The 13593-nt window shown below is 46.3% G+C and overlaps 1 long non-coding RNA gene across 1 annotated transcript; it reads right to left on the reverse strand.

Moving 5' to 3' along the window:
* Window positions 1–1849: 1849 nt before the first annotated feature.
* On the reverse strand, window positions 1850–4165 carry LOC124666861. Its single transcript, XR_006991074.1, has 3 exons — window positions 3966–4165; window positions 3735–3838; window positions 1850–2180 (listed from the first exon to the last, which is right to left on the reverse strand). It is a non-coding gene; the product is annotated as an uncharacterized LOC124666861 (long non-coding RNA).
* Between the last annotated feature and the right edge of the window lie 9428 nt (window positions 4166–13593).

Raw genomic sequence — 13593 nt, forward strand, 5'->3', positions numbered from 1 at the left:
CTAGCACAGTGGCACTCGCAATTGCGAGGGCATCATACAAAAAATAAAGCGGTTATATAACCATATCATATGAGTGGATGTCCTGTATATAATTCAGTAGATGGATCCAACAACAGAGGACGTGTGTGCAATTCATATTAGAAATTGTTGCTTTGGAAGACCATTGTATCGTTAGGATGTTGTCGAAAGAGGGTTTTAAGTTTAAGATCACTGACTAATGTTGCTGCTATTATTTTCCTTTTTAATTTATTTGTTGTGTGCATCCCTGAATTTCCATTTCGTTGATATTATGCATGATATATATAGTGTGTAATGAATAAATATCAGATCAACAAATTTTCTGATAAGATATATGACATCTAAAACACACAACATTATAGGTAGGGTAACTAAATAATGATAATTTTCTTCTTTTTCTTTGCTCATCCACAAATGTCTTCCTCTCGTTACTCTAATCATATAAATATACATGAAACTTTTACCGTTCATTTTAAAATATATGGCATTTTAGACATAGATACAGTCTTGAAGATTTTCACAACTTGAAAATTTGCCTTTCAAAGTAAGTGTGATAGTAGGAAAAAACTCCTAGTATTTATTTTTTTGAGAATCCCTTGGCGCAAGCCACTGTATGGTTGAAAATCTGGGACCTGGCATATCCATACATAGGGATTTACATTGATCGGAATTACTCAAGAGTAATTTTCCATATTTAATGTGTTTTAAGCTAAAGAAAAATCTCGAGCATATTAATTGTACGGTGCTACTTAGTGCTTGAACCGAAAGCACAGATTTGTTTGTGCTCACACTTCTGTTTTCCTTCTTCTGCCTGTTTTTATCATCGGTTGTTGTTTTAGCTTACTCCTTCAGCATGAGTTTTAAAATTTGTCCAAGCGTGAATATAGTTTATGTATGGTCTTAGCTACCAAAAGTGAAATCTTACATGCATTTTAACTACAATGTATTATTTCTGTTATAGATAATGTTGCTAGAGAACTAACCGGTGCTGATCAAGGATAAACAGCAATGCCAACCAACTTTTTAGGCACTATGAGATTTAAGAGAATTATATCTCTCTCCATGGCTTTAGTTTGTACTGATATCGGAAAGCTCAAATATGAAGGTAACACACGTGAATAATTTGTTTGGAAAATAGTGGGCTTTAAACTTTCACCTGCATGAACGTCTTATGCTGAATTGGTATCCATATTATGTAGATTAACATGGTAATTTTGAGCTTATCATTTTTAAGAATATAAGTTTCTGTCTTATCCTCAATAGTTTGGAACGACATATCCAGCTACATGCGAAGCATTGCACAAATTATTTTGCTACTTATATGAAAGGAGTATATATGTGGATTGAGTATATATATATGTACTGTACAACTTCATATCAGCATTTTTTTTATCATCAGATTTTCAATGTACCGCGACCGTGCTTCTTATTAGCTAAAAAAATCATCAGACACTTAATTTTTTTCTTCCCAATAAAATTGGTACTTGTTAAAGTAAACCCTTCTATCAACATCCAAATTCAGTAGTATTCTCTCGCAAAAGAGCAGCACATGCAAATGTGAGGAAAAAATACAACCTTTGAAATAACTGTTGTATGTATGTTCTTTTTTTGTGCCCAAAGTAATATTAGCTGAAATGATTAACGGACATTCATAACTATTTTAGCATTGACTTTTAAAGGATTTTTCTTATTTCGTCACTAAAATTCAGCCTTTTCTCTATAATTAAATATCGCTTATGTGTAATTCCTTTGATCAGCATGCATGCTTGGTGTGGATTGTTTGCATGATAAACACAAAACTGATGAACTGAACTGAGGGAGAATAAAAAATATACTGGCAAGTGGAGCTGATGTTGGGGAGTTAGGACAATTCTGTGATTCAGCCATATCCAGAGGCGCCTTTTCCATAACTGAGAGAGATGTGGTAGCCACCGAAGCATTTCCAGATTCAGTAGCTTCTTGACTTTCTTCACCAGCAGAGACAAATGCAGCCTGCCCATCTTGCTTTCCTTCATCAGCTAGGACAAACACAGCCTGCCTATCCAGCAACGTCGCCTGGGGCTGAGTTGCAATGTTATCCTGCTGAACAGTCTCCTCGTCGCTGGTCAAGTCAATAAAATCATCACTCACTTCTATGAAATCTATAACTGTCATCGTGTAGCCTGAAATAGTAAAACAGCGTGAGCAATGCTGAATGAAAAGTGACAGCAGCAATCAAAAGAAGTTGATGCCATATCATCAATAAAATATTTTTCCCCAAGGTACACAAACAAGACAGGGACAAAGGAAACAACGGTAAATCGGCAACCAAAGGAACTTGTCTCTCTCTAAGAGTTAAGATATAGCATATCAAATGTAAGCATGTACTTTAGACCTTGACAGGCTCTCTAACTTGGCTCCTACCCTCCTTCATATTAATACATTCAGAAAAACATAATAATACAAAGGACTATTGATGAAAAAAATTTGCTAACACTATCTTCATAAGTCCAATTGCAAACACCCTTATAATTAAGTGTTAAGATTCTAAAAAGTTTGATTTTATGAACTGTAGATGCTGCTTTATTTCTGACACATCCGTTCAATTTACAGTGTATATGGAGCAGTCAACTTCCTACTGGTTCAGTTAAAAAAAAGGGATTACATGCTGGTTAACAGAAAATGATTGACAACATCATTGAACAATTTTGTAATGAAGTTTCAATTTTTTGTCGAACAGTAGAATTTTATTTACTGAATTTCATACTTAAGTCACAAAATTATAGGATTCCGAACTTCTAGCAAATTTATACATAAAACCACTAAGCAAAGATGCATCTCGTTGGTGGAGAAAAACTTGCTTGCAGTTCAGGAGAGCATGGATGCAGATGTGCCTTCCAGGCAGGCTAACAATACAAAGTATTATTGGCGACAAATGTGCTGACACTATTTTCATACGGCTAGTTACAAACATCTTTATAATTCAGTGTTCCGATTCCAAGAAGTTTGATTTCATAAACTCTAGCAGCTGATTTATTTCTGACACGTCCGTGCAATTTACAGTGTATATGGAGAGCAGTCAACTTCCTACTGGTTGTGTTTCAAAAGAAAAAATGGTTCCCAAACTGGTTAACAAGAAAAGGATTGACAGACACACTGAAGTATTTTGTTGCAACTTACAAAGTTCCAAATTTTGCGTCAAAAAATAGAGTTTCATTTACTGAATTTCACACTTGAGTGATAAATCTTAGGATTCCGAATTTTCTACCAAATTTGTACAGAAAATCTCCAAGCAAAGATGTATCTGGTTGGTGGAGAATATTTTGCTAGCAGTTTAGGAGAGCATGGATACAGATCTGCCTTCCAGAGAGGTACTTTGACTACGGATGTGGTTAGCCTAAACAAATCATTTATTTAAGTTAGCACCACTACCAACGCCAGGAGATGTGTGTTTACCGTACTACTAGAATAAGTTGACTGCGTCGGGATGATTGAGCTGTTGATGCTACTAAAAGACTGAAGACTGCTGGCAGGTTTACTAATCAATTCATGAATCTCAGAGAGATCTGTCTAAAAGGAAGAAATCTGGAAGGCATGGAGCAACCCTTCTTTCTCAGACTGTCCTTCTCACTACCAACTTCAGTTCAGGGGTGTTGATGCTTAAAATAACTGAAGACTGCTCCAAGATTTACTGGCGAATTCATACATTTCAGAGAGAAAACATGCATGGAGCAAACCTCGTTTCGCAGATCTTCCTTGTCACTCCAGCTCCAGAGTCCAGACTGCTAGTTCCCTCGGTCCTTTCCAAGAAGAAAGTGGAAAGCAAGCGCGGCAAACAAATCTGCAGGGGAGGGAGAGATGCCTGGGTAAATTGCTTCTCGCAGTGAAGAGAAAACAGAGCAATTTTTAACTTTTAGAAAAGAAATTTGGGAAAAGAGAGGACGATGCAGGAAACCAGGGTTCCTCACCAACAAGAGGAATCGACCAGTCTTGGCAACACGCTTCCTTTCCCAGATAAAGATCACCGGCGGTAGGTAGGTAAGTCAGGAGACCTAGGTTTGGAGCGCTGGCTGGCTTGGAAACTTGGAACTGGAATGCTAGAAGCAGGGCGAGAGTGTGAGAAGTGGTATTCCTGCCTGAGGACGAACTAGTTGGGACGGCTCCTCGGGAGGCGAGGGCCCTGTTGATTTTTTTTTTTTTTTTTTTTTTTTTTTTTTTTTTTGCAACAAGAGCGCCCTGGTGATGACGGTGGCTTTGGTTTGGGATCTTTTCACTGTGTTATTTCTTAAAAATATATAATTCAAGAAATAATACGCATTTTTGGAAAAAAATCAAATAATAAGGTTGGTGTCACGGAAATAATAGGTAGTATTACTTTCGGACCATCATATTCTTACTTCCTATTTCTGAATTCTTTTCTGCATGGAGAAACTGATTTAGCTTCTGTGCTGAAGATAACTTCATTTACCATGAATACTAGTCCACTTAGAAGATGCAATTCTTTAGGAGGATGATGCCAGACCGGCTTCACTCCACTCTGCATTTTATACAGGCGGATGGCATCCCATCAGGTCTCAATAATATCCTCTATCGTGTTAGCTGCCTTTTCCTTTTCAGCTTGATCTTTTGTTTGATACGGGTGAGGCTACGAATTAAGAATAGAGCAGCTCCTAGAGATGACCCAACTCTTGCATTTCTTCTTTACTATGTACAGTACATATTGCTGGAAAAGCAAAAGGGTCAACAGGTCGGGTTTTACTACAACTACTTGAAATGCGTTTGGATAACATCCTTTTTCGATTGGGTATGGCTTCGACCATTCCTGGAGCCAGGCAATTAGTTAACCATAGATAGACATTTTTTTTTTCACAATCGTCTAGTCGATATACCAAGTTTTCGTTGCAAACCCCGGTCATCCCTTGCTTTGTTCTAAACTACTATCTTATTAATACTTTCGTTAAAGCCCACTAACCAATTACGTTACGACCACTTGGTTGGTTGACGAACATGGTTTATGCGCCGATCGCACCACCTTTTATTCCAAGGCTCAAAAGGCACTAGCTTCATCAATTAAGCTATTAGAAGTAGAAGATTCATTCATTTCATCAACCGTCAATCTTGAATGCGGTTCGATTGCTGCATCCCTAAATCCTCCTTCTTCCCGGCACAAACGGTTCCTAGACACATGGCTTCTTTTGCTTCATATCGCTTGCTGGCCCCATCAGCGCCTATTCCAATGTTCCCCGTGAAAGAAAGATATCTGACTTGATGCGTCCTACTCTATTCTATAACCGATTGCTCCATCCTTTCGATCATAATTCCATGGAAATATTCATGATGAATACATCTATTTAGAGGCACTCTTGATCCTTCCACATGAGAACTTCTCTCAGTGACTACAACTCCCTTCCAGGCAGGCCTATTGACTACTTCCCCATCGATTAAGGTTACTCTGTGCGATTGAGTTATGCTTCTAGGGCTGAAGCCTCAAACAACTCTCTACTGGTTCTATTCTTACGGACTGGCCTGATTGGTCGACGACCACCTTATGAAAACCAGTTCCTTTAATACGCCTTTACTTGAATGATGAAACAAACCAATCAATAATTGATAGATTGGATAAATCAGATAGGAACGTACAGCTTCATCGACCAAGTAGGGCTGGATGGGTAGAAAAGGCCCTACTCTTTGATAAAGAGAAATGAATTCCCCAAGAAGATCCTGGCGCATACAAGAGAGCTTTTCTTCCATTAGGAATAGTTTCAGCCGCCCAGGGTATTGTGATTAAGCTCCTCCTGAATGAAGACTACCCACTCTGGATCTTGCTCGTAAAGAGAGAGGTAGAAGTTCAGCCCGCGCAAATGAGCCATAGTTCCGGGATCCTGAATCTCTGGCGGGAGAGTGATCAGAAAGGAGGAGCCCCAGGAACTGAGTTGCGTTAGAATTTGTACTAGGGGAGGACCAACCGACAAAATACTAGAAAAGACCAAATGGAAAGTACTAAAAAATGATACAAAAATGGTAACCGAACACAGAAGTTCAAATAGAAAGTGGCAAATAGGGACTTGATATTTGTCATTTTCTTTTCGTTTATTTCATTTTTAAGAAAGAGATTATTCCCCTAGAGCTTTAGCTATGTCGAAGCGAAATTGACTTATTTGCCGCTCCTTGGTTGTCAAACCTTCCAATTCCAATTTCCACCCCCGCGGCGATGATCCATACATCGAACGCCTGTTTTGAGAAGAGGGCATTGCTAGGATGGTTTGATCGAGGGTCACGACCTAACTAGACCCACACATCCTAGCAATGTGGACTATCCTACTGAGCTAATGAAAGCAAAATGACACGAAGATCGACATGAGCTAGACATGGATTTACTTGAACCGTAGAAGATCAAGCACTGATATGATGGATCAAATGCTTTCGGATGAACTACTCGATCAAGGGCTTCCCAAATGGCCTATTTACTAACTTCTCTTCGTTCCGCATGGGTGGCGAACAGCCGTGCGGCTTCGATGTCCTCCGCATCTTGCATCGGTGCCCACTCATCATGCGGTCCTGTCCCGGCCCGGCGTCGCCAACGAAGCCGCCGCCGAAGATCATGGCCTCGATGTCTTTGTCATGCCGGCCAATCCAATAGGCCTACGAATGACCGGAAGTCAGACGCATGATACACGACAGTCGCACACATTGAGAGAGCTCACGTACCGGGTCGTCCATCGTCGGGGCAGGCGGCGCCATTTCGTCGAACAGGATGCGGGGAACCGGCATGCTCTCCTCTGGCACCAGGCGCGTCTTGTGTGTCGCGCCCGGGCAGGAGTCACCGCTTCTAGGCGTCCGGTTGAGGTCGGGAACCGCCGCCCCGTTGAACTGCTCCGGCGCCCCGGTGAACTGCACCGGCGGCACGCCGGAGACAAACCGCGACGACGGGTGGACCTGCAAGGGAGTGGGAGTTCCAGGACGCAGCTGTTATCACCAGAATTTGACTGGGTCAGAGGTGGGCCGCGATCAAGATGGACTTGAAGATATATATATAGAAGAAATACGTGAATCGGCCTTACATGCAAAGTTTGGGCTAGTTTGCCCATGTATCTGTACCATAGTAGGATGCGTGTCGGTTAGGAATTAGAGTTTTACCCGTGCACGGTTAGGTGCACGCTCGAATTAGAAAGTCCCTTGGACTATAAATATGTATCTAGGGTTTATGAAATAAACAACAACCAACGTTCAACACAATCAATCTCGGCGCATCGCCAACTCCTTCGTGTCGAGGGTTTCTCCGGTAAGCACCATGCTGCCTAGATCGCATCTTGCGATCTAGGCAGCACAAGCCTACCTACGTTGTTCATGCGTTGCTCGTGCTGAAGCTTTTTTGATGGCGAGCAACGTAGTTATCTTAGATGTGTTAGGGTTAGCATTGTTCTTCGTATCATATGCTGTCGTAGTGCAACCCTTATACATCTAGCCGCCCTTACACCTATCTTAGGTGTAGAGGCGGCACCCCGCTTGATCATAGTTTAGTAGATCCGATCCGTTACGGTTGCTCCTTGTTCTGCAAGGATTAGTTTAATATCCGCAATAGTTAGGCCTTACAAAGGGTTGGAGGATCCAGCGGCGTGTAGGGTGTAGTTTGCTAGCCCTAGACAGGAAGTTCCGGGGATCAACCTCGTGTTGGTTTTTAGGCCCTGTCTAGGATCGGCTTACGATCACCGTACGCGAGCGCGAGGCCCGATCGTGAGTAGGATGATCCGATTATGCGGTGAAAACCCTAAATCGTCGTAGATCGCATTAGCTTTATCTTGATCAAGCGGGACCACCATATATTCGTACACCTCGTACGAATCATGGGTGGATCGGCTCTTTGAGCCGATTCACGGGATAACCTGAGAGCCGATCGAGGCTCGTATTTAACATTTACGTGTATGCCATGCAGGAAACTAAGCGAGGCATCATCCAACACCTTCCCGACCAGGTATAGGTCAGGTGGCACGCCCTTGCGACGGCATCGGACGTGTGACCGGAAGGCTTTGCGGGCCGTCGCTCCGAGGGACCGGGCCAGCCGCAGCCCTAGTTGTTCCCGGCTCTACGGTGTTGCCAGTCGCTGCCCGCCGGTGGGTTTCTGACCGCAACACATTCTGGCACACCCGGTGGGACCATCTTCGACATCCACCGCATCGCCATCTACATCCGAGATGGCGGAAAGCACTCCGGTCAAGTACGAGGATCTGCCTGACGAACTCAAGAAGAAGCATGACGAGATCAAGGCGAGTCCTCGAAGCCGAACTCATCGGCTCTTTCCACGTAACCCGCTCCCATGGCGTCGGGTGGAAGGGGTTCTCACCGAAGGCGCACTCGATGGAGTGGACCTATCCGCCCCGTCGGAAGAACGCACCAGGTCGCTGCGTCGGGAGATCAACTACATGGTGGCTCATTCGCCGCACCGCCACTGCGAGAGCCCGGTGAACACTTTGGAGCGTGTCGCTCTGCGCGTGATCCAGGAAATCATGAGCCATCGGTATTCTCCGTCGGTACTAGCTCTGGGGACTTACAAAGGAGAGATGCCACTCCAGTCCCATCCTCCGCTGCCGTTCGCATGGGCAGCACCAGAAGTGCCGAACTCATCGGCATACGTCGTCTACAAGATTGGTGGTGATCCTAGTGACTACCAATTCCTACCCGAGGCACCCAAGGAGATCCCGCACGGATACGCGTGCGCATACGTACTCGGACTGCGATGCACTGGGCACTCTCGAACCAGGTTGCAACAGCGAGGGCCTCCGGAACAGCGAGGAGGAACGTCGGGAGCAGATCTTGAGAAGCAAACGTGGTTAGCTAAGTACGCCACTCCGACAAACCTCCAGAGCCCAGCTCCTGCAGTTGGCTCAGAACCGGAAAAGCAAGCATGGCTGGCTAAGTATGCCACCCCGGCGAATCTTCAGGGTTCGACACCTTCGGCCATCACCGCGGATCAGATTTGTACAATTCGAAAGATCGGTTCGGCATGATGCCGAAAAGGAAGACGTTCGGCTATACCAAGCCGTACCCCAACGAGTACGAATTGATCCCGCTACCACCCAAATATCGGCTCCCGGACTTCACAAAGTTCAGCGGATCAGATGGTTCCAGCTCCATCGAGCATGAGAGCCGATATTTGGCACAGCTGGGCACGATCTCAGCGTCAGACGAGCTACGTGTGAGGTTCTTCGCACAGTCCCTCACAGGATCGGCTTTCGGGTGGTACACATCGCTGCCACCGAATTCAATCCGGACTTGGAAGCAGTTGGAAGAACAGTTCCATGAGCAGTATCACTCAGAGGCTTCCGAGGCTAGCATTGCCGATCTAGCACAAGTACGACAGAAGCGCGGGAAACAGTGTCAGAATACATCCAGCGCTTCAGGACCGTGAGGAACCGATGCTATTCGGTTCACGTAAGTGAAAAAGAAGCAGTCGAGTTGGCGGTGGTGGGTCTCTCATCATCGATCAAGGACGTGGCCTCCCAAGCAGACTACCCTTCATTGGCGCACATGGTGCGAAGCCGTCGGCATATGAACAGCGCCACCCGGATGTTTACCGGGACAAATTCAAGCGTGCGGTGGCCTCGGTTGAGGCGGACGAGGATGAAGGTGCTGCGGGAGATCGAGAGGTAGCAGTGGCTGAATGGACTCGAGCGGCGGGCCCCGTGTCCTGCAAATGGGTTAAGCCACAAGGCCCTCCAAAAGGGTTCGACTTCGACGTGACCAAAGCCGAGCGGATTTTCGATCTCTTACTCACGGAGAAGCATATAAAGGTACCCGAAGGCCACAAGATCCCCACGGTGCAGGAGCTGAACGGAAAGCCATACTGCAAGTGGCATAACACGTTCACCCACACCACTAACGACTGCAGGGTGTGGCGGCAGCAGATCCAAATGGCGATAGAAAATGGACGGCTAATTTTCAACTAGTACGCCATGAAAGTCGACACACACACCTTCCCCGCCGTTAACATGGTGGAGTATACTTACCATGGAGGGTGCCAGCCAGATCTCTCGTGCAATATCAACATGGTGGGACCTGGGCACCACTCTGGTAAGGACGGAGATGAGGGCAGCTGCTCTCATAGCAAGGACACAGAGGAAGCCGCTCCACGCGATCGGCTCCGCCAAAACGGCAAGCGCTACGTCACAGAGGGAGAAGTGAAGAACATAAGATATCAGCGACCTCTCTCTGATCACCTCCTCAACAAGTATGTGAGTCAGTATGACCAACGCCGACGATACAACGACGATGATGAAGAAGATCGTCTGGCTAGGGACGACAGGAGACGTCACCGGCATGATCACGACGAGGAGCGATACGAGCGCCACGCCAAGGAAAAGTCGAGGGAGCAAGACGACGTGGATAGGCACTGGGACTGCCCCTTCTTCAGACACTGCTGGGATTCAGGAATGAGCCGATTGCCTACAATCGGCAACTTCCCAGAATGCAAACAAAAGAAGAAGGATACAGCTAACGTGTCCGTGTTCAAACGTCTAGGGCCTCTCCCGCCTCGGAACAAGCATGCTGAGTCCGCTCGGGTGGAAGATCTCGAGGAACTAGAGGACGATGATGAAGAAGACAAGTATCATCGGCCAAGGTGGTGCCCTGATGGGCTCAGCCGTTCCCAAAAACGAAGGGTTCAGCGTCTCGTGGGTTGGAAGAAGCTGAAAGATTATACCTGCACACGTTGAGGAAGGCACGGCCTGATCTGGCCGCCAAAATTCAGCGAACCCTGGACGAAGAAGGTCGGCCACAAAGAAAAGAGTGGCGCCCCAAACAAAGGAAAGTCGATGATGAGACATCGGCTGGCACAAACATGGTGCTCATCCTCCCAACGGAGTTTACTGCTCGAGGCTTAAACGATGCACTCAAGGTGGACGACGGCGAGCGCATCGACATGACAGAGGATGAAGTTAGGCGGGTCGTATCCACTGGCCTAACCATGTAGCTGGAGCAAATCAATGAGCAAACGTGGCGAGGCTGATCCTTGTGATCGGCCCCAAAAATTTATGGAGGGACATTACAAAACCTTCATCAAACAAGCAACGTGGAGGCCGATTCCAGCAATCGGCCAAAATTATCCTCACCATCCGTTCTGCCTGGGTTCAACATTTGGTCCAACAGAGCCGATACCATCAAATCCCTTGAAAGAATCGGCTCGGGGGGGCACCCAGGTGGATAAAACACGAGGATATGCAGCCTAAGATATCCTTTGATGATGGGTATTGAAGTATGGGGGCCGATACATAAATCGGCCGTAAAAAATTGAAATTTTTTTTAAGCACAGCCGATGCAGCAGACATCGACTTAAGGGTATAAAGCCGATGCATGGCCATCGACTCAAGGGATACAACTGTTATAAGCAGAGACTCAATGGAGTAGGAAGTGGGCCACGAAGAGAGACTTTTGCGCGTATTCAAGTCCGCAATATCAGCTGGGGCAAGTTTGAGGGATCATGACCCTGACCAATGTCAAGAGCAGCCTGGACGTGCAGATCAGGTTAAGGATGGATTGCATCAGATCCGCCAAAGGAAAGGAGCCGATCTGACCAGCAAGGCGCAAGAAGTGGACTGAAGAGGCTCGGGGGGCAGCTCACCCTGAAGGTTCTCTGCTCTGGGGAGCCGATGTTGTTGAAATCGGCCGGCTACGTCATGATTTGAGGCCAATGGCGGCACATTTGGTTGATTCGCCTTGATTAAGGCTCGGGGGGCAGCTCGCCCTAAAAATCTTTGCTCTGGAGAGCCGATTTGGTTGGAATCGGCTGGCTCTACATCGCAACTGTTCTGAAGAGTGGTGTTTTTGTTACAGAGTCATCAGTTTTAGCATCCAAGACAGTTCCGGGGCTCTCTTAAAGACGCCTCGCTCAAGACCAAATCGCCGACCTACTAAGATCGGGCCGTGCCATCGTCATCGCGAGCTGGCTAACTTGGAGGGAAGACTGAATTGGCCTGTCTCGCAGATTATCGCGAGAAACTGATGCATTGCCATCAGTCATTAAGCATTAATTAGGCCAACAGTCGAGAAAGTCAGATGAGGAAAAATCGGCTAAAACAGCATGGAAGAAATCGGCGAAATCAAGTTAAGGGAAATTCTTCATTAATATTGGGGTTTCTTACAATGAAGAGCCGACTGCTCAAAGAAGAAAGGAAGAACAAAAGAAGAGCCGATTGCTCAAGGGACTACTAATCCTACATAACTACTCCTCGCTAGCATCGTCGTCGGCGTCGCCATCGGCGCTACTGCCGGAGAATTCCTCGCCACTGCTGCCCCAGTCGTCGGCCGGAGCTTCATCCTCCTCGTCATCATCATCATCCTCGCTATCCGCCCAAGTGCGGAAGCGCTTCGTCGGCGGGTACCCAGCGGAAGAGGAGGAATCATCTTCCTCCTCCTGCTCTTCTCCTTCCTCGTCGTCATCGTCGTCCTCGCTATCCACCCACATGCGGGAGCGTTTCTTCGGCGGGAGCCTGGCGGAGGGGGAGGCCTTGGTCTTCTCTGCTTCTCCTTCTTTCTTCTCCTTGTCAGAGGAGATGGGGTTCGCCCCGGAGTGGAGGTCGTCCTCTTTCTTGTTCTTCGGCGACGATTCGAGGGGAAGGCCCGAGGGGAAGAGGAAGAGAAAGACATTGCTACAGGGGGAGAGGGTTTTTTGGCGCTGGTGGACAGAACATAGCAAGGGGATGGAGTGGTGAACCGTTTGGCACAGATAAATAAAGGGAGTGTAGTGGAGATTTAATGCCATGACGGTTCTCGAGGACGTTATGCCGAAACTATCAATTCGTGCGAGAGAAGCCCGGGAGGCGAGGCGAAATGATGAAAGATTCTGCGGCAGCTCTGCTCTGCCACGACATGACCCGACGAAAGAAAAGCGTAATGATTTTGGAAATGTCATTTCCAAAACCAGGGGGGCATGTGTTATCACCAGAATTTGACTGGGTCAGAGGTGGGCCGCGATCAAGATGGACTTGAAGATATATATATAGAAGAAATACGTGAATCGGCCTTACATGCAAAGTTTGGGCTAGTTTGCCCATGTATCTGTACCATAGTAGGATGCGTGTCGGTTAGGAATTAGAGTTTTACCCGTGCACGGTTAGGTGCACGCCCGAATTAGAAAGTCCCTTGGACTATAAATATGTATCTAGGGTTTATGAAATAAACAACAACCAACGTTCAACACAATCAATCTCGGCGCATCGCCAACTCCTTCGTCTCGAGGGTTTCTCCGGTAAGCACCATGCTGCCTAGATCGCATCTTGCGATCTAGGCAGCACAAGCCTACCTACGTTGTTCATGCGTTGCTCGTGCTGAAGCCTTTTTGATGGCGAGCAATGTAGTTATCTTAGATGTGTTAGGGTTAGCATTGTTCTTCGTATCATATGCTCGTCGTAGTGCAACCCTTATACATCTAGCCGCCCTTACACCTATCTTAGGTGTAGGGCGGCACCCCGCTTGATCATAGTTTAGTAGATCCGATCCGTTACGGTTGCTCCTTGTTCTGCAAGGATTAGTTTAATATCCGCAATAGTTAGGCCTTACAAAGGGTTGGAGGATCCAGCGGCGTGTAGGGTGTAGTTTGCTAGC

Source organism: Lolium rigidum, chromosome 6 (assembly GCF_022539505.1).
Source record: "Lolium rigidum isolate FL_2022 chromosome 6, APGP_CSIRO_Lrig_0.1, whole genome shotgun sequence".
NCBI classification, from domain to species: domain Eukaryota; kingdom Viridiplantae; phylum Streptophyta; class Magnoliopsida; order Poales; family Poaceae; genus Lolium; species Lolium rigidum.